This window comes from Theropithecus gelada, chromosome 1 (genome assembly GCF_003255815.1).
Source record: "Theropithecus gelada isolate Dixy chromosome 1, Tgel_1.0, whole genome shotgun sequence".
NCBI classification, from domain to species: domain Eukaryota; kingdom Metazoa; phylum Chordata; class Mammalia; order Primates; family Cercopithecidae; genus Theropithecus; species Theropithecus gelada.
In genome coordinates, this window is record NC_037668.1 from 130,486,288 (window position 1) to 130,507,405 (window position 21,118).

Genomic DNA, 21,118 nt, shown 5'->3' on the forward strand with positions numbered 1-21,118 from the left:
GCAAAAGATCTTTCACTAGATAGCCAAACAAGGGAGATATGAGAAATTCCTGCTACCTGTGCCTCTCAGGCTCTTGTGTCAACTTTTTTCTATTCAGGGTTTGCCAGTGGAAGCCACTAGTGGGTGATTAGAGGGCTCCAGCACAAAAAAAATTCAGGGCATGTCTGCCCCTAGTTCTCTCCCTAAGGCTGTGTTTCCTGCAGCAACTGACAGGCGTGCTGAAATGTGAACTTCTGTCATCTATTTAGATTCTTGTAACTTCATACCTGTAGCAAATGGACTTCACTCACAATACTAGGAAGCCCCAGGGTGTGTGCATTGTTCTGGTAGCCATTCTTTGCAAAGATATAAGCAACATAATTGATAGAGAAACAGAGGGCCTATATCTGGCAGATTATTTATATTCTTTTACCCATTCATTTATCCATTCATTTAATAAATATATATTGAGCACATAATATGGAGCAGAATATACCTAATGTTGAAATTATAACAACAAACAAAACAAAACCTTTGCTTCCTGAAGTTTTTACACTCTTTGGAAAGAAGGCAAAAAATAAATTTAGTACATTTGTGATAGTTAATATTGAGTGTCATCTTGATTGGATAGAAAGATGCCAAGTATTGTTCCTGGGCGTGTCTGTGAGGGTGTTGCCAAAGGAGATGAACATTTGAGTCAGCAGACTGGGAACGGCAGATCCACCCTCAATATGAATGGGCATCATCTGATCAGCTGTCAGTGTGGCTACAGTAAAGCAGGTAGAAGAAGCTGGAAAGAGCAGATTTGCTGAGGCTTCTGGCTTTCATCTTTCTCCTGTGCTGGATGCTTCCTGCTCTTGGTCATTTTGCTCCAAGTTCTTCAGCTTTTGGACTTTTGGACTTTCACCAGTGGTTTGCCAGGGGCTCTCAGGCCTTAGCCTGACCACAGATTGAAGGCTGCACTGTTGGCTTCCCTACTTTTGAGGTTTTGGGGCTTGGACCGGCTTTCTTTCTCCTCAGCTTGCAGACAGCTTATTGTGAGACTTCCACTTGAGATCATGTGAGTCAATACTTCTTAATAAACTCCCCTTCATATGCTCATATATCCTGTGAATGCTGTCCCTCTAGAGCACCCTGACTAAGACAACATTTTATGTAAGATATTAGATATTAGAAGGTGCTAAGTCTTATGAAGAAAAGTAAATTAATCAAAGGGAATAGAAAGTCCTATAGAGATTGCAATTTTAAGTACATTGGGTAGAGGAAGAACTTTCGTAGAAGATGACATTTGACAACTATCTAAGGAAAATGAGAGTTGAGCCTTGCAGATGAGTGGGGCCTTGGAGAGCCAGACACAGGTGAGAAACAGCATAAGGCCAGTATGTTGCATTGAACTACAAAGGAGGAAAGTGATAGGATGTGAGGTTAGGATGGCAATCAGAGACACAGACTGTAGAACTCTTAGGTCCTTGTAAGACTTTTAGGGCATTATAAGGGGTTTAGCCCTTATAATTAAAAAACAAACAAACAAAAACATTGGAAGGGTAACTTGGCATAATTTGCATTTTAAAAGCATCATTCTGCTTGCCATGTTGAAGAAAGACATGTATTTTGAGGAGTTTTGCTATACATGAAAGTGGAGAAACACGTTGTGACTGGAGAGAATATGCAGTTGAGAGAAGTCTTATTCTTGCTTGTACATTGGGAGAAATACTAACATTTGATGAATATGCAAGTAGGAATGCTTTAACAGAGAAAGGAGAAGTTCATTACGCTAGAAGGAAAAAACATGCTATATTTGAATAGATATTAAAAGTATCAACTAGGGCAAATATAGTAGGTTTGCTCTTATGGGTGCATAGACAATATCTCTGGTATATGGGGAGAACAGAGGCAGGAAACATATTTCAGATGTAACACAGGATAGATGAATGAGGTGAGGGAAGCTTGTGGATGTCTTATTTCTTAATTTTCTCAGTAAAATAATAAGCACAACTTGCAAGTGAGAGTGAAATGGCATTGAAAATTTGAAGAGAAAAGAGAATAATAATACAGAATTTTAAGAAGTGAAAGACTGAATGGGCCAGGGAAATACAGGATAACTGGATAGGTAAAGACACACTAAGGAAAATAGGATTTTAAATGAGATCAGTCCATAAGGCTATCAATTTTTCTCCAGGTACGTTAAGCTTCATTAGTATTTAACCAGGGTTGGTTGGTATTTTACCAAGCAAATATAAAGGGCAAAAATACAGTAAGGTCTATGAGGTTACATTCAAAATAATTAGTATAATTATGACGTTGGATTTGAGTTTGAGTGAGGAGAGAGATCTCAACATATGATGAAATAAGCAAAAGAGAAAAGTTTATAGATCAATGGTATCGTTAGGGTTGAAGGACTGTTGGAGTCAAAGGACTAGTAGAAGATAGTTGGTAAATGTGGAGGGGTGGATACTTAACATTGAAATAGTACATATCACATGGAAAAGTTAGCATATGTTCATGAAGATAGGCTGCTGAAGTAGAATGGAAATCAAAAGTATTGGTGTGGAGGTGTTCAATAAGAATCCAGGAGATTAGAAGGTGTATTTATATGGATATTAAAATCAGTAAGAATTAAATAAGGAAAAGTTCTGGGGAGAGTGACATATTCTAGAGTTTCTTTGAGAAATTGGAGAAAAGGACTCTAGGAGTTAGATGATGTCTATAATAGTTGGTGGCTTATGCGACTAAAGCTAGTAGCTATTAGGGAAGAAAGGAAGAGAATGTTCCAGAAGTGGCAATGAGGAGCAATAAGGAAGCCTACCCTAATTTTAAGTCCAAAGGTAGAACTATCATGTAGAATGGAGCCAAAGTTTCTTGATGTTACTATCATATCCATGATTCTTGCTCTCTCAGTCTCCTCCATACAAAAATAAGACCCTGCATGTCACCTTTGGCATTTACTGCTCAATTTTTGTTTTAGTCATTATCGTCATTCTGTAGCCATAATCAAGGTGAAAACTTAGACAATGATACTAACAGCATAACACTCAAGAAATAATTTCTAATATAAATAAATAATTCAGACCAAAAATGTAAAAGATATAAGAAAATCTTTTAAGCTTAATAAAAAGAACAACATCAAATTATATTTCAATGGAAATTTTAAGCTATAACAATAAAGAAATGTCCAAGAATACAGGAAACAAAAAAAATTTATTTACAAATAAAAAAACAAAGCACATTGTTTTAGAAGAGCAGAAGACAATGAACATTAGAGCTTCAGAGTTCTGAAGAAAAAAAATGTTATCATCCATAAATTCCAAACAAAGCAGGGTTAGAACTTTGTTTGAAATTAATAAATTCTCAGATACTCAAGGGCCCAGAAAACATAATAATGCTATGTTATAAGTAATTACGGGATAAACAGTGAAAATATAAGTGAAAAAATCACCAAAAGAAAAAACAAAAACATTGTGATTGTAATGTTTAGTTAAAAGAGTTGAGATCAGTAAACATCACGTATAGACAAATATAAGGCAAAATATTTTTTCCAGCAAATTATGTAAACCCATAAATTGACATTCCAAGTTGACATTTGACAATATTATACACATTGTTAAATTTTTGTGTATTCAAACTGGTGAAGAATATCACTGGAGTCTTTTCCTGAAGAAGAGATAACATTCTTTAAATTTGTAGTTGCGCTATCAAGAAGATGTGGGTTTTTTTTCCTATTGCATATCACGTTATTTAAAATCTTTGTTTAAAAAATGGATTAGCAATTTCTCAAACTGCAGTTACCATATATTTGAACATATTTTGTCTAAGTAGAATATACTTGATATGACTATGGCTATAAACTGATTCCTAATTTTCCTATGTAAAAAAGACATGATGGCATACATTACTCCCATATCCAAAGATTTAACAACAGAAAATTAGAGAAATGTTTAAACAGTTTAATTTCTAATATTCAGGTTATAATTTTATGTTCTTAAACATTTGCATGAATGATTATCGTAGCATAATATTCTTTACAAAAGAATGACATTGTGCCCTTTACTGAAATTAAAGTAGAATGACCAACTTTGCATGCAGTTCTGAAGAAACCTGCAAGTAAAAAGATTTTATTGAGAGTAAGGGCCAAGATTGAAAGTACAAAGAAACAAATACTAGTCATTAAACAACATGACAGAGACAGAAGCAAACATAATAGTTATAAGAGTATGCATAAATTAGTTAAATACCCCATAGTAAGAAAAAATATAGAAAACACAGGTGTTTGAAAATAAAATATTGAATAATTAAGTTAAATAAGTTTAAAATATATATAGACATAATGGATTAGAAGAAACATTTGCAATACACATGAGATATATCTCTGCTAAAAGGAATCATTTTTAAAAATGATGAGTAATTCAAAGGAAAAAGTGTTAAAGAATGCAAATAGGCCACTAAAACATGAATATGAATTCAACCAAACTAGTAATTAGGAATGCAAACTAAAATAATAGTCACTATAATATTTGAGAAATTTTAAAAGGCTACCTTTGTTTTATACTCTGGAAGGCATGGTAATGTGTACCACACTATTGACTGGATTGTGAACTACATATGCTATCGAGGGTAGGACGAGAAATATGGTGGTATTGTTTATAAATAAAACTTTATTTATATCTTCATCAATCAATATCATCGTTTAGAATTCCAGCTGATAGTTTAAAACCATCATAATATAAGAATTTATGTACAAAATGTTTTATAGCTTTAACATATATATTAGTTTTTGAGTGAATAAAATATACCCATATTATATAACATGATACAGGCACTAAAAATATGAGATGGACTATAGGTACTGGTACGGATGAATGTCATTGATGGATCGTTAAGTGAAAAAGAAAAGAATATTCTAGAATAATGTGTACATTTTGCCTTGTTGATAAAACGAAAAGAAAAAAACTACATGAATATAATTTTAAGTAAGTTATATGAGTATACTGTTAGGTGCAGAAAAACGCAAAACAAATATAAACTTGATTAACTAAATGAGTTTGAAGCAAATAATATATTTTTATGTTTTTCATACTACTCAGTAATGTGCAACTAATTATATGTAACATGTCTTTCTTTGCGATTAAATTTTATTTTAATTTAAAAGGCTCTCTGACAGAATTAAAAACATACATTCAGATGATACTAATTACAAAATTCATTCTCATGAAAAAATTTATACAACATATTATAATAACGGTTGTGAAATTTTAGCTCACAAAAGTTAAATATAGTGGTAGGATTATTAATACAAGAAAAATTGTCATTAAATTGAAATAATTTTACGTGGAGCAAAATATTTTATAATAAAAACCTATAAAATTTATGGCACTTTTTATTTTAAAAAGCCTCAAAAATATTAAAAATACTGTTAGAAACACAATAATTTATTGATGTGAAAATGACAGAAGTGTATTGATTTAAAAGAGCAATTCGTAACAACAACAACAAAACAGAAAATAAAGATGCAGATAAATGGGTTAAATTTTTTAAACCAACTAATAATAAGAAAGTCCTCCTCTTTTCAGTTTCTGTATAAATTCATATTGATTACCCATGTACAAAATGTTGAAGAAACTCCAATAAATCGAAAAGACCAAGATGTTACAGAATATATTCTTCTTCACGAAGTCCATATAGCAAGAGTTAATTACAAATGTGTGGACAATAAAAGCAATATCAATAGCAAAGTTTCAAATACCTGAAACTTTATAGCAAATCAAAGTTGAAATTATAGAACATGTAAAAATCAATAAAAATGAAGATGTCATATATCACAACTCACAAGATACATTAAGTTGTAGACAAGTGATAATTTGTCTCATTTTTTTCACTGTATTTTAAAATTAGAATTATTTTGGAATGAATGATTGAAAGAAACAATGAAATAAATAGACAGACAAGTTAAGACAGTGATTGATACCAGCTTACCTTTTCAGAAGGTCGTGGATTTGAATGTTTGCTCTAAAGCTACCTGGACCAATTATTTAATTTCACTGAGTTTCATTTTCCTCGGATATGTGATTTATTGGCATTTAATCATTCTAAATTTCAATTATTATTAAGAGAAGACAAGAGTACCCACATCATGTATTTTTATACGTATTAATTTTATAATTCATAGCCAAATACCTTCAATAAATTAATATATGTTATCTTCCTATTAACCACAACATTAATAATGGAATTCACGTGAGCCAAGATTTTTTTTTTCAATTTACCTTCAAATTATGGCTTATGAACTATTTGCTAACTCTGCTTGTAAATAACATTGGCCTTGAAAAAAAAATCCGGGTCTACCAAAGATTATCGGCGTGTCCTAAAGCACAAAAACAGGTGATCAAAACCTGGAAGCTGGTTGCAGTTAAAAGCACTGCCATCTCCTTGCTACATGAGTTGAGTAACTCAGTTATAATATATAAATTATAACCTATTTGACACGGTTATTACAGACTGTTCTACTAAGAAAATGTGTTCAATAATTCTCTACATGCAGAAGCACATTACAACCTTTAATTTATGCCAATGTGTAAGGCGGAGAGTTTCCTAGCATCCTCTTTTCCACACAAATTACTCTTCAATTGAAGAATTACACACTGCATCGGAAAAAAACATCATTCCCTAAAGTGGAATTTGGATATTCATGAAGACCTATTTTGATTTATGCAGAAATCTTATGGGACACTAGTGTTGTTTGAAGTAAGAGATTCTTTTAATGAAGAATGTGGGAAGTGAGACAAGGGATTGAAAGCTATTTAAAGTTGGGGATAAATGAGGAAAGAGAACTTTAAAACTAGCAAGACAGCATAAATTTCCTATAATGTGACACAAAATGTGGGAAAGCTTTGCTTGATTAGAAAATAAATTGAATGACAATGTCCTTATTTTACAAGTGCAGCTGAGATAACTGCAATAAGCCATCTTCACAACAGAAAAATAAGCTAGCATTATGTAAAAATAACCGTAAAAATTAAAAATAGAAAATATTTTGAAAGTTTATAAGTAATGTTTTGATGTATTTTCATGAGTTTACAAATATGTTTATTTATCCATTCACTAGACTAACACATAGTTTCTACCTTCATAAAGCAAACTAGGGGGCTTAGCATTGCTGTGGAATTGGGCAAGCAACCAAAAATTACAACAGTGTGACATGCTATTTTCGGTATATGAATGGAAACTTCACACAGAGGAGGAAATATTCTTTGGCCAAAGAAAGATAAAATAAAGCAAAACTATACATCCTCTCTTAAGAAACATACAATTTGTTCAGAAGTCATAATGCAGGCACACAAAGCTACATGAAAAAAGAAAGCTGTATGTCAGAGATGATTATGTTATGATTCTTAAGTGATATGGAAATTTTGGGAAGAAACACACCAATCAACACAGAATACCTGAGAATAATTCCGTAGGTATATTTTGAAGTAATTTTACTACTTTACATAAAGGAAATATGCAGATGATGAGTGGGGACGTCAGAGAATGGCAAAGGTAAATGCTTGAAGTATTTTATTTTAATGTGTTTAATGGCTCTTAAAATTAACTTGAAGCTTTAAAATGCTGCTTCTAAAACCATTGCAAACATCACTTTCACTCTGGAATGGATCCAGGTGACGATAACAGTGAACATAATACACAGCAACATGTCTTAGATGAAGCAAATAAATAAAACTAATTTTCATGGAGAAAATAGCTACTTCTCTTAAATACTGTATAATTTTAAACATGCTGGTGAGAAGGACGAAAGCAGAAAAGAACCATATGGAGTGTGGAAGAGAAAAAGAACACATTTAAAAAAGAAAAAAAAAAAGCGGATGAGTCTGTTTCTATGCTTATGAGCTTATCTAAGATGGAAAATAAAACCATACAAAGAGTTTCAAGATTTAGACAATATGCTTTTTATATGAACGAATTTGAGCATCTTTCTGACACTTGTCAGAAATTGATTGAAATAATTGAATAATTAAAAAATTGAGAACATAACTATGGTTTCTCTAAAAGAGAAATTATTGCAAGTTGTACTCTTTGTCAAATTACACTAAGCTGCACACAATGAAAACACATTAAAAACTGCTGTTAAAAACCTAGTTTTTAATAAAGTTTCCTGCACAAAGAGTTAGCTTCAGGTTAGATTCTTTCTTTTCCTGATATGCAAGGTCTTTCCAAATAAACCTATTACTTATCATTTCCTAAGGCTGCCAGATTTAGCAATAAAAATACAAAGCATTCAGTTAAATCTAATTACAGATACACAACAGATAATCTGCTACTATTATTCACTATCAGAAAATCAAACCTAAATTGGTCAATCGTATTTTATTCAAAAACTTTATAGTTAACGCAAAATTATGTAGACTTCCCACTCTGTGAAAATTAATTATTGGACAGTGTGATAGAAAAATAAAGTTTGAAAAAAATGATCTTAGTTTGGCCTTTGCTGATTCAGTTCTTGAGACAGGGTTAGAGAACAGGTAGGCTACTTGGAGATGATAGGTGATCCTCTGTATCACGGGTCGGAGAACTAGGAAGAGACAGAGAAAGCAATTCAGATAGTAAGTTCTATGATCTGACAAGGTGCCACTGGGGAAACTGGAACTTGAACCTGTTGAGGATTCTGGGAGTCAGTGCAGAAAACTCCTCGGAGATATCTCACCCAAGAAGTAAAGAACCTGGGACATCCTTCTCTAGTTGAGGTCAGCTATAAGCGATAGCAACTGTACAAGGTACATCCTGTTAGCAGAAACACTCAGGCAATTAGAGTTTCAAACATGGTTAAGGTCTTATTGGGGAAGACACAAACAGTATGCTCACAGAATTAGAGCTAAGGTTGGTCATCTCACCTATACTTAAATCATCAACTCTAAGTCCCTAGAACACATTCATTAATAAGACATCATCACAATTCCACATTATTTCCCAATTTGGCTTTAGTCACTCTATCATTTAGTTATGTCCCCAATTCCATATAGACCTTTCAAACTGTTTAAATACTGTTTTATGTCTTCAACCAAGTCAGTCAATGATATAAACAGAACCTTCGTCTTTTCTGTTCTTTTGCTCATGCCGTTTTACTTGTCTAGAATTTTTTTCTCTTTGAATTTTTACTGAATTCATTCTTCAAATCCCAGTCCTTCCATGAAGTGTTTCTTAGATCTTATGCCTACATGATGGAAATAGGAAAAGACAACATATATGTTGGTATTTGCTCCATTTGGGTTGTACATATCTAAGTATCCAGAGGGAATCAGAAGATTCCATGACTAAAGCTGAGTTGACAACTCCAAAAAGACAAATAGATATATCAAAGCCAAGAGCAACAATTTCCCTCTAAAGTTGTTTACACAGATTTTTGAGATTGAGCTTCCTTATTCTTGGTATATATGTTATTAAGTTTCTGTGGCTACTGTAAAAACAAACGAACAAACAGCCAAAAAAAAAAAAAAAACAAAAAACAAAACAAAACAAACAAACAAAACCCCCACAAACATGGTGGCTTAAGACATCAGAAATTTAATATCTCACAGTTCTGGAAGCCAGAAGTCCAAAATCAGTTTTACTGGGACAAAATCAAGGTGGGAACAGGCCCATGCTCCTACAGGAAGCTCTAAACTCTTTGTTTCTTCCTACTTCCTTCTGGTAGCTTCAGCATTCTTTGTTCTGTGGCCTGAAGACTCTCATGTCTGCCTTTGTGGTCATATTGCCTCCTCTTCTTTCATGCATAATTTGTCTCTGAGGCTCTAAGAATAGTTGTGATTGCATTTAGGGACTATAAATCAGTATATTTCCATCCCATGATCATTAACAGTCACTTCTGCAAAGAACTTTTTTTCCATCCTGGCTAACATGGTGAAACCTCGTCTCTATTAAAAAAAAAAAAAAAAATTAGCCGGGCGAGGTGGCGGGCGCCTGTAGTCCCAGTTGCTCGGGAGGCTGAAGCAGGAGAATGGCGTGAACCTGGAAGGCAGAGCTTGCAGTGAGCTGAGATCGCACCACTTCATTCTAGCCCGGGTGACAGAGCGAGACTCCATTTCTAAAAAAAATAAAAATAAGAAAAAGAAAAAGAAAAAAAGAGAAAACACATTTTTTTCGGGGATTAGAAGCTAGTATCTTTGAGGGCTATTATTCAGCCTACTAGAATTATTGGACGAACTTAGCATATACCTTTCCTCTTATTTTTATTTTTGCTATTTAAACTTTCACAGAACATTGTATAATTTGATTTTAAAATATTTGTCTCATTCAATAGACAAAATAATTTGTCTCTTGCAGTGCCTCTTCAGAGAAGAGCCCGGGTCTTATCTCTGTACTTCCTGTATGTACTATTATTCTGGGCACGTGGAGAGACTAAAAAATTACTGTTGAGTTAATATCATTAATGTTAAATGGTCATATGGTTGTGTCCATTTATTTTCTCTCTCTGCTCTCACTATTTCTTGGAGTTTAAAAACAATGACATAGCATTTTCCTGCCCTTGAAACACAAGTAATACTGTAATTTGAGTTTTTTCCAGCCAGTTTTACAGATTAGTCTTAATTTCTTCATTATGTGGTGTACAATGTAGTGACTCATCAGGTTTTGGCTTGTATTCTACAATCATAATATGATTATTTATTACTGGGTGTTCTGTAAACTGCTATCTATGCTATCATCTGCTGTTACTGTCAGCTATCACATCCAATCTTTCAGTCCTGAGGCAAGTTAAAAGGATTGGAGCAAATCATTAAGCCTTTCTTTGCTTCAGTTTCTTTCTACTTTAAATTGCTTACTAGTATCACAAGGATATTTGAGGGACTCAAATAAACTGTATGCTCTTAACTAAAAATTGAACAAATAAAGTTGCCTCTACTATTTCTATCATTAATAATACCATCGGGGGTTCCATTCCCTTGTCTACTTAATGTCTCTGGGCGTTTTAGTGTTTTATGCACTATTATAAAGCCAGGTGGGATATGCAGACTATCCACATATTTGATTTTATTATCTTGGTTTATTATGACAACTGTTTATTATATTTATTCTCAGAGATTTCTTTTTTAACATTTTGGGTTCTATCTGTAATAATAAGGAATAGCCACAAATATATTTTTTCTCACTTTTTTTTTAGCTGAGTAGATAATAGGGAATATCATTTTCAGAGTACAGTCTCTTCCTCAAAAATATTTTCTCTAACTTTTCACAAAGTAGAACAGCAGATCCCAGCTCCAACATGCTGAGGGATAACCCACTTTTCTCTCACTAACAAGGTCTTACCAAGACCCTGATCCACAGTAAGAGGCAGTTCTTGATCTACGGGAAATATGTACAATTGGAGATTAACTTTGGTGATACTTTTAAGAGGTAAATTTTTATGGCCAGCCTGTTACAGGGCAAATAACTCTAATGAGGTCAGCCCCATATCTAAAACATATAATGCTCTCTCAAATTTTGTGGCATAAATAATTTATCAAAACCTAGTTAAAGAAAAAAAAAAACAGGTAAGAAATGAGAGACAAATTTGGAGAGGATTCCTTAAGTTATAGAAAATTTAGTCTGGCAGTAACAATGATAATGGTTGAAGAAAATCACAGCCAAATTATAGCATAAATATCCCAGGTGCAAAGCACATGGTGGTTACTTAATTATTTCACTCATTAATAAAAAAGAAAAGAATCAATATTAAAGAGTTATTTAGAAGTAAAGGTAGTTGATGAAACAGAAAACATTTCTTTGTAATTTTGCAAAAGTGGTAGAGAAGGATCACATAGAAATCTAAAAGCATTAGCTTGCTTTATGCCCAGTCTCTCAAGCTTATGGTTACCTATTTCAACAATTCATTTCTAATCTAGATGAGGACTACTTCTCTATCCATCTCTTCTACCTAACTTCCTTGAAAAAGTGGATGATGAAGTAAAATAAAATGTACAGACTGATATTCTTCAGGTCATTCTCAGTGTGAAGCACCTACCTTATATCAATTTTGTCATCTGTTGGGAGAGGAAGAGATCTCTTATTAAATTAAACACAGAAATGTTTGGACAAATTATTAGAGTTAGTAATTAAATTTAGTAATATTGCTGGATGTAATTCAATACATAATTTCAATTTAATTTTTATAAATGAGCAAAATATTTTAAAAGTGTGAAAAGATAACATTTGCTGTAGAATAAAAAAATAAATTTCTAGGATTAACTCTAATGAAAGATGTGCAAGATCTTGTTACTAAAAGCCAGTTCATGTATGTGTGTACACACACGTGCATATATATATATATTCATATCTGCATTAAAGAAGACCTAAAATACAGAAATAATTTACATTCATGAAATTGAATAAAAATATAATTATGTCAGTTTCCCCCTAATTGATCTATGTTATAACACAAAATCAATGAAATGCCCAAAAGTTGGGGATCTGTGTGTAAATCAGTATCTTCTTATAAAAAATTATATGAAACCAAATGACTTAGTAAATTTAGGGAAGTCTTGAAGAAGAAGAAATAAACTAAAAGAATATATATTTTCATCTATCTATGTATATACATATACATACATTTGTGTATATATGTACACATTACCATATATACACATATAATCCATATGTGTATATATACATTACCATATTATATATAATATGTATATATTGCACACATACAAGGAACAATATATCTATAGCATATGGGCATATATCAGTGTATATATATGTATATAACAAAGAAATTAAGAAAGTGTGATACTACTCCAAGGATAGACATATTTATCAATGACACAGAGTAGAGAGTACAGAAAAAGATCCATACATGTATGATCATCTGGTTTATGAAACAGTTAACAACATAACACAATTGATAAAAATTGTCTTTATCAAAGGTACTAGGTTAATTGGATATTAAAATGTAGAATATATGTATACACACACACACGCGCGCGCACACACACACACACACACAGACCTGAACTTCAAACCTTACACAAAAATCAATTCCAGTATTTCAGAAATAAACATAAAAGGTAAACCAATAAAGCTTTTAGAAGAAAAAACAAGACGACTTTCTTAAGTTGCAGTAGGCAAAAATTCCTAAATTTCTCTTACCCCTTCAACCCCCAGCTATACTTAGGTAAAATTCCAAGTCATCATAAAGAAAAAAAAAAATGGACTAGATCAGAATTAATAATATGTTTCCATGAAAAGATCTAATTAAATGAGTGAAAAGGCTAAATACATAGTGTGGATGAGGCATTTGCAGTACACATTAGTAACAAAATCTTTGAATATAGAATATATGTCATAATAATTAATAAACATTTAGTTAATAAATAGAAAAAGCAGGCAAAAGATTAAGTGGGCACTCCACAAAATAATATATTAAGATGCTCATCATATCTTTGAAAATGTACTGAACTTTATTAGTTAGGAAAGAAATGCGTATTCAAACCACAATGTGACACTGCTACACAGCCACCAGAATGCTTGCAATTAAAAAGGAAAACAAACAGGTAAGGTTGTACAGCAACCAGCACTATTTTGCACAGCTGGTGAGTGTTTACACTGATAATATCTCTCTGGAAAACTGGTGGTCTGGGTCTCTATTAAAGCTATCAAATCTACTTCTGGCTATGTATCTTAAAGCAATGCCTATATGGGTTGACCAAAATACATATACACAAATGCTCATTTCCCCAAACTGGAGACACATGCAGCAGATAAATTTCAAACCTAATGTTAAACTAAAGAAGCTAGACACGAAAGCGTTCACATTTCATAATTCCATGTACATAAATTTCAAAATAGGTAAATATATCTATGGTGTGAGAAATAAGGATAAAGGTTATTCCTGGCAGGATACTTACTGCACAAAATCCAAGGGGCCTTCATGAATGCTGATTATGTTCTGTTTCTTTAAGGTGCACTGGTTGCACAGGAATATTTACTTTGGAAAAGCCATGGACCTATTTAACTACGGTGTGTGCATTTTTTCATTTTGTGTATGTTTGCTAAAATTAAATATATTAAAAAACAGTCACTGAACTGTTTATTCTGACATAAGAAAAGAAAACTTGAACTTTTAGTGTAAGCCTTTATGTAGGTCAGCATTTCCCAATGTATTTGCGATTGTTGATAATAGGAAATAAACTGACTAGAACTGAAAAGGAAATAAACTGACTCTAGTTGACAGATTTATTGTTATGTGTTTTAGGAGGAAGTGTAGTTACTCAAATGTCATGATTTTGATCCATTTTAAAATAGACTGTAGACTGTGATCCTTTTTGCATAAAACTAAATAACAAAAAGGGGAAGACTCATACTGATCACTTAATAATCTTTATGCACTTAAAAAGTTTGTGGGATTAGAGTTAATTGCTTAATGTAATGATCTTTTCTAAATCTTTATCATACTTGATTTTTCTGCAGCTATATATTATAGCACTCTTATTTTCTTTTTATTTTTTCTGACTGTTATTCTTAAGATTCTCCTTGCTATGCCTCTGCCAGTCACATCTTAAGTTCAGTATAGGAATTCCCAGTGGTTTGCCTTCAGCTGATATTCTTTTTTACTCTGTGCTATCTCACTAGACAATTTCACACCTTACCATAGCTTCATACTTATATAAAATGCAGCACTTTGCATTGATTTCTCAGAATATTCCTATACACTTGAGACTTAAATTTGTTACTGCCTGTTAAGCAGCCTTATTCTCCCAGCAACTAAATAAAACATTTTCAAAGTTGAATTTATTCCCTGCCTGCTTGCTGTGTCAAAATGTTTTTGATGCAAAACACTCCTTTATCATCCGTGTCAATTGCCAAATCGTATCAGCTCTTTCATATCAAATCTCTTCTTTTTTATTCCCAGTTCTACTGTTCTAGTTTAGGTTCTCATTACCTTAATTCAATTCAAATCAGCAATCATCTATTAATTATTTACTGTGTGGTAGGAGCTGTGCAAGGCACTAGAGACATTGAGATGAAAAAAAGTACTTGTACTTTTATGTGGTCTTTTGTGAGAGAGTAAGTACAAAAGTAATTATAAAAGTGTTTTCAATATAATTCAAAAGTTATGAGTGCTAAGTGAGCACATACTTGGGGACACCAGTTTCATAATACAAGGTTTTTCTCACACTCAGAACTAATGACATTTCTAGCCAGATGATTTGTTTTCTGTAGAGGATCTGTTTAATATATGTAGCACATTATTTCAGCATCCCTGACCCCTATTTACTACATGCCCGTAGCATCCCACCCCTAGATGTGGCAACCACAAATGTTCCCAGACGTTACCGCATGTCTCCTTGGATGAGGGGAGAGAATTGCCCCCACATATGAATCACAGACCTAACATAACTCCTATTTTCTCCTATAAACTTCAGGCCTTTCCAATATATCCTCTTAAATATTCATAACATTCCTTCTCTGAAACCCACTAAAGATGATCCTTTACCTAATAAACAAAGAAAAAACCTCTGAGCATGACTATCCATTCAAGCCAACATACCTTTCTGGTCCCGACATCTTCAGTCAATGATTGTGTTAGTTCTAGATCTTTATTTTTTTCTAAGTGTGCCCCCAACTCTCCACAGGTCCTGTGCCTTCCACTGATATGCTATGCCATGGTGACACTGAACAAGTTTTTTTACTTCTCAATTGTTCATATCTTTACCTTTACTATAGAAATCAGAATAATAACAATTTCATAAGAGGTTGTAAAGATCAAAAGAAGTAATGCAAGTAAAGATAGTAATAAATGTCAATAAATTATAGTTTACATTCTGATCCCTGATTTATCAACTGTTGACATTATCCTTTGTGACCTCTCTCATGTGATGTCTTCTTTACCTAACCCCTGCCACTGAAATTAGTAATTTATTTTTCCATATAAATGATAATAACACACCTGCTTTTAATCACTATAATCCCTTTCCATTTAATTTCAGATTCTTATTATGTATATTCTCTATTATTCTACAAGGTCCTCTTAGGTCGTTTTTTTGTTAACCTTTGCCATATCCTTGTGCCAATCTAAGTGTACTACACAGAATAAATACCGTAATACTTACTAAAATTAGTGCTGTGAGAAACCATCCTATTGAAAAAGCATTTTTTGAAGTACCAACAGTGTATTAAGCTTATTAGAAACAATGGATTATTCTTGACAATTTCGCAAGGCTAATATTTCTTTTACTAATTTACAAGTACATAATCTAAACCTTAGTGAAAAAATTATGAGCTCAAGTCCATATTCCTAATAATTGCAAACCTATCTGTGGTCTGTTTCCCAAATGTGTGATTTTTCAGTTACATTGTGTTGTTCCTCAGTATGAAATTTGTATGTTGATGATTGATCCATTTAGAACAACATTGTTCCATAAAATACAATGTGAACCATATATTTAAAATTTAAAATTTTCTAGTAGCCACATTAAAAAAGTATTAAAACAGGTAAAATTATTTTTAATAACATATTTTCTTCAACCCAATATATATAAAATGCTATTTAATATAGAATCTATAAAATTATGAGTAAGATATTTATACTCTTATTTAAAATATTTTTTTTCCATTGCAGTTAAGGGCAATGTTATGAGAAATTTTTATGAATTAATTAAAAGTAGACTTTATTGTATGGCACATCTGAATAATAATTTAATGGTAGCTGATGGAGCTGACATGAGGCATTTCATTCTTTATCCCTACCTTCGATATGTAACTGACAGTGGAAAAATAATTACAAACAGAAACAAAAAACAACAAAGAGAGAGATCTTCCATAACATCTCTGAAGCATTGCACAAATGCAAAACCTAAGTATCTCAGACGTCTGTGTGTATGATAAAACAAAAACAAAAACATTTAATTTTGTAACTGCTATTGGAGATTGTTGGTTTGATTGTTATTACTGCAGCTAAACCCAAACATTTGAGGAAAAGGAAGGTGCCATATGAACAGAGAGACTCTACTACCTTGTGTCCTCATTTGTCTCATAAGGACACAAGACAAGGGAATTGTAAGTGAAAAAAGTTCTAGGTAGAGGAAACTGCAGGTAAAAAGACCTGAGAGTAGGTAGGAATTGAAAGCAGAATGTACTGAAGTGTTCTAGTTACTGATGCCATGTAATGAACTTCCCCAAATCTTAGTGGTATAAAAAATAACAATCACTTATTTTGCTCACACATCTTTAATTTAGAAAACATTTAGTGGGGATGACTTATCTCTACTTTATGAGGAATTAATTGTGATGGCTAATTAAGGGCTAGAGCGTTTATGTTCAAGATGACTCACTCACATATGAGAACTCAACTAGGGTCAAGGGCCAGGTGTCCGTTCTTCAATATGTGGGTTTTTTCATGCACTATGTCCGTTTCCTTGCAGTTTGATTGCCTAGTTTTAAGAGTGAATGTTTTAAGACAATTAGGAAAACATTGCATTGCTTTTAATGACTAGCCTTGGAGATCACACAGCATAATTTCTGCTCTAGTCATAATTCTATCCAGATTTTAAGGCAAGAAAACAGATTTTACCTTTTGATTGGGAGAAATGTCAAGTCACCTTATGAAAAAATAAATGAAATTAGAATTTTTTTAAACTTCCAGTTCTGGGATACATGTGCTGAACATGCAGGTTTGTTACGTAGGTATACATGTGCCATGGTGGTTTGCTACACTCATCAACCCGTCATCTAGGTTTTAAGCCCGGCATGCATTAGGTATTTGTCCTGATGCTATCCCTCCCCTTGTCCCCCACCTCTCGACAGGCCCTGGTATGTGATGTTCCTCTCCCTGTATCCATGTATTCTCATTGTTACACCTCTCACTTATGAGTGAGAACATGTGGTGTTTAGTTTTCTGTTCCTGTGCTGAAGCCAGTATTGGAAATACAATTTGCAACATGAGAATGAAAAATAATATATGCATGATGAGAACTGAATGCAACAATTATTTGTTAAGTTCTTGCCATAAGCTAGATACCTTTTTAGGTACTAGTATTATAGAAGTAAACAGAAGAGACAAAAATAACTTTCCTTCATTATAGATTTTTTATTCTAGTGAAATGAGTGGAGAGAAGGTGATAAGATATGAGGTTAGAGTCTTGTAGGCCATGTTAAGAAATTTATATTTTGTTGTCAGTATTATAGCTTTTTTTTTTTTTTTTCAGGGATGTGATGTGGCCTTAATTATATTTTCAAAGTATCACTCTGGCTGCCCTGTGAGGAGAAAACAGAAGGGTTGGGGAAGGGGTGTGAAAATACCAAATGCAGTTAGAAGAATGCAGCATTCAAAGCAAAAGGTGATGAGGTGATGGTGGCTGGGACCACACTGGCACAAGTGGATAAGGCAAGAAGATTCAAGATATATTTTGGTAGCAGATGCAAAATTTAGATTTTTGGATTGGATGTCTACTCTAAAAGTTAGACAATAATTAAGAATGATTTCTAGCTACCATTTTAGTTGGAGAAAGCAGGCAATAAACAAGAAATTTAACTAAATATGTAATATTAAGTGGTATCAAGATACAACAAATTGAAATCAAGTAGTTAGGGAAGGACTCACTGAGAAGGTGAATAGAATAAAGATCAGAAGGAGATATGGAAGTGAGTGATGCTGTTACACAAGGAAGACATACAAAAAAGGGATACATCATTTGCAAATGCTTTGAAGCAAAACAATGTCTGGACTGTCCTAGGAACAGTAAGGAAACCAGGTTGGTAGGACCTGGGGACAAGGAGGATGTCTGATCACAAGGGGCCACAATATTCAGGACCATATCATACAGGGGGTCTTACAGATCCATGGAAGGCCTTTATCTTTTATTTTGAATGAGATAGAAGGTTCTTAATTTGGAGGTGATGCAAAGGTAATTTATGTTTAATAAGATCACTTAATTTCCTGTAGTAAGAATTGAATACCGTGGGGAAAGGATGATAGTACAGAGACAAGTGAAGAGGCGGTTACTGTATTTTAGATAATTTTGAATATTAGTTACTTGGATGCTAGCTTGAGTGGAGGAGATGGTAAGAGGTGGATACACCTTAGATTGGGGATATGAAAGAGAGGGGAGTCAGGTATCACCCACATGGGTTTCTTATTTATCTCTACCTTAGGGAGGTTTACACACAATTTGATATTTTCAATTTCCTGCTTTTTATTTGTTCTGAAAATATAATGTAGCTATTTACCGTGGGCGTACCACTCAGATATCTTTTTAGAAAGGAGGGGCACATTCTGCCAGGCACTGCTGAGTTCCTCTTCAGGAATTGTCCTCAGCTAAAGGGACCTGGCTCACTGAGGGTTGTGCCTCTTTCCAAGGACAGCCTGAATCCAGTTTCTGGGCAACATGGCGACACAGATACCCAAATGGCTCACCTTGACTTGGAATAACCCTGAAGGGTCATCCTAACTCCAGACATGTGACCTCTGTCATAATCTTTTACAGTAACTAAGGTTTGTTGTAACTATATGACTCTTTAATTTCTCTTTCTACCCAATACTGCTATTTACTCCTTAAAAGTGTTTATTCTGAGAACATTCTCCAATAAATCTCCTGATAATAGACCAATCTCTGTCTTACAGAATCAAATTTACAAGAAAAAAAACAAACAACCCCATCAAAAAGTAGCAAAGGATATGAACAGACACTTCTCAAAAGAAGACATGCATACAGCCAACAGACACATGAAAAAATGCTCGTCATCATTTGCCATCAGAGAAATGCAAATCAAAACCACAATGAGATACCATCTCACACCAATTAGAATGGCAATCATTAAAAAATCAGGAAACAACAGGTGCTGGAGATGATGTGGAGAAATAGGAACACTTTTACACTGTTGGTGGGACTGTAAACTAGTTCAACCATTGTGGAAAACAGTATGGCGATTCCTCAAGGATCTAGAACTAGAAATGCCATTTGACCCACCCATCCCATTACTGGGGATATATCCAAAGGATTATAAGTCATGCTGCTATAAAGACACATGGACACGTATGTTTATTGCGGCATTATTCACAATAGCAAAGACCTGGAATCAACCCAAATGTCCATCAATGACAGACTGGATTAAGAAAATGTGGCACATATACACCATGGAATACTATGCAGCCATAAAAAAGGATGAGTTTGTGTCCTTTGTAGGGACATGGATGCAGCTGGAAACCATCATTCTCAGCAAACTATCACAAGAACAGAAAACCAAATACCGCATGTTCTCACTCATAGGTGGGAATTGAACAATGAGATCACTTGGACTCAGGAAGGGGAACATCACACACCGGGGCCTATTGTGGGGAGTGGGGAGGGGGGAGGGATATAATTAGGAGATATACCTAAAGTAAATGACGAGTTAATGAGTGCAGCACACCAACATGGCAGATGTATTCATATGTAACAAACCTGCATGTTGTGCACATGTACCCTAGAACTTAAAGTATAATAAAAAAAATACAGTGTATTTCCTAGGGAGCCTCCTTATGATGTAAAGTTTGTGGGCTCTGTGAAGTTGACAGTTGTATGGTGTTCTCTGTTATTTTCTGTTTTTCAAGAGGAAATTTCTGAATAGTACGGATGATTGCTGCCATAGTCTCACTGAAAGTGAGAGACATTACAGCATGTTTGTATGCTCATAGGAATCATTGAGTAGAGAAAGAAGAATTGATTCAGGAGACTGATGGGTAGGATTTAGCAAAAAAGTGAAATGATTTCCCCTCACAACCATTTCACTTTTAGGAAACTGGACAATCAATGTTAATAGGAAAAAAAGGCAGAGTAAATAAGTTGGATGTAGGTGGGTAGATAAATATGGTGGTAGAAACTAATGAAAATTATGTTTACTTCTATTTTCTTAGTAAACTCAGAAGCAAAATTATCTCCAGAGAGTGATTGTTGGAAGAATATTTGGAAATTTGAAGGAAAAAAAAGATAGGAAAAATTATAAGTGTAAGAGAATAAATGGATAAGACAAATACAGTATCATTACCAGGCCACACAACTTTAAAATGTGTAGCTCTGTTTTGCTCCAGCCATATTTAATTTTATAGGTGATAATGTGCAATAAGTACAGAGTTAGAATTAAATATAATCGTGATTTTTATCATGTAAGTGTAGGAAGCAAGGGAAGAAATGAAGAGTTG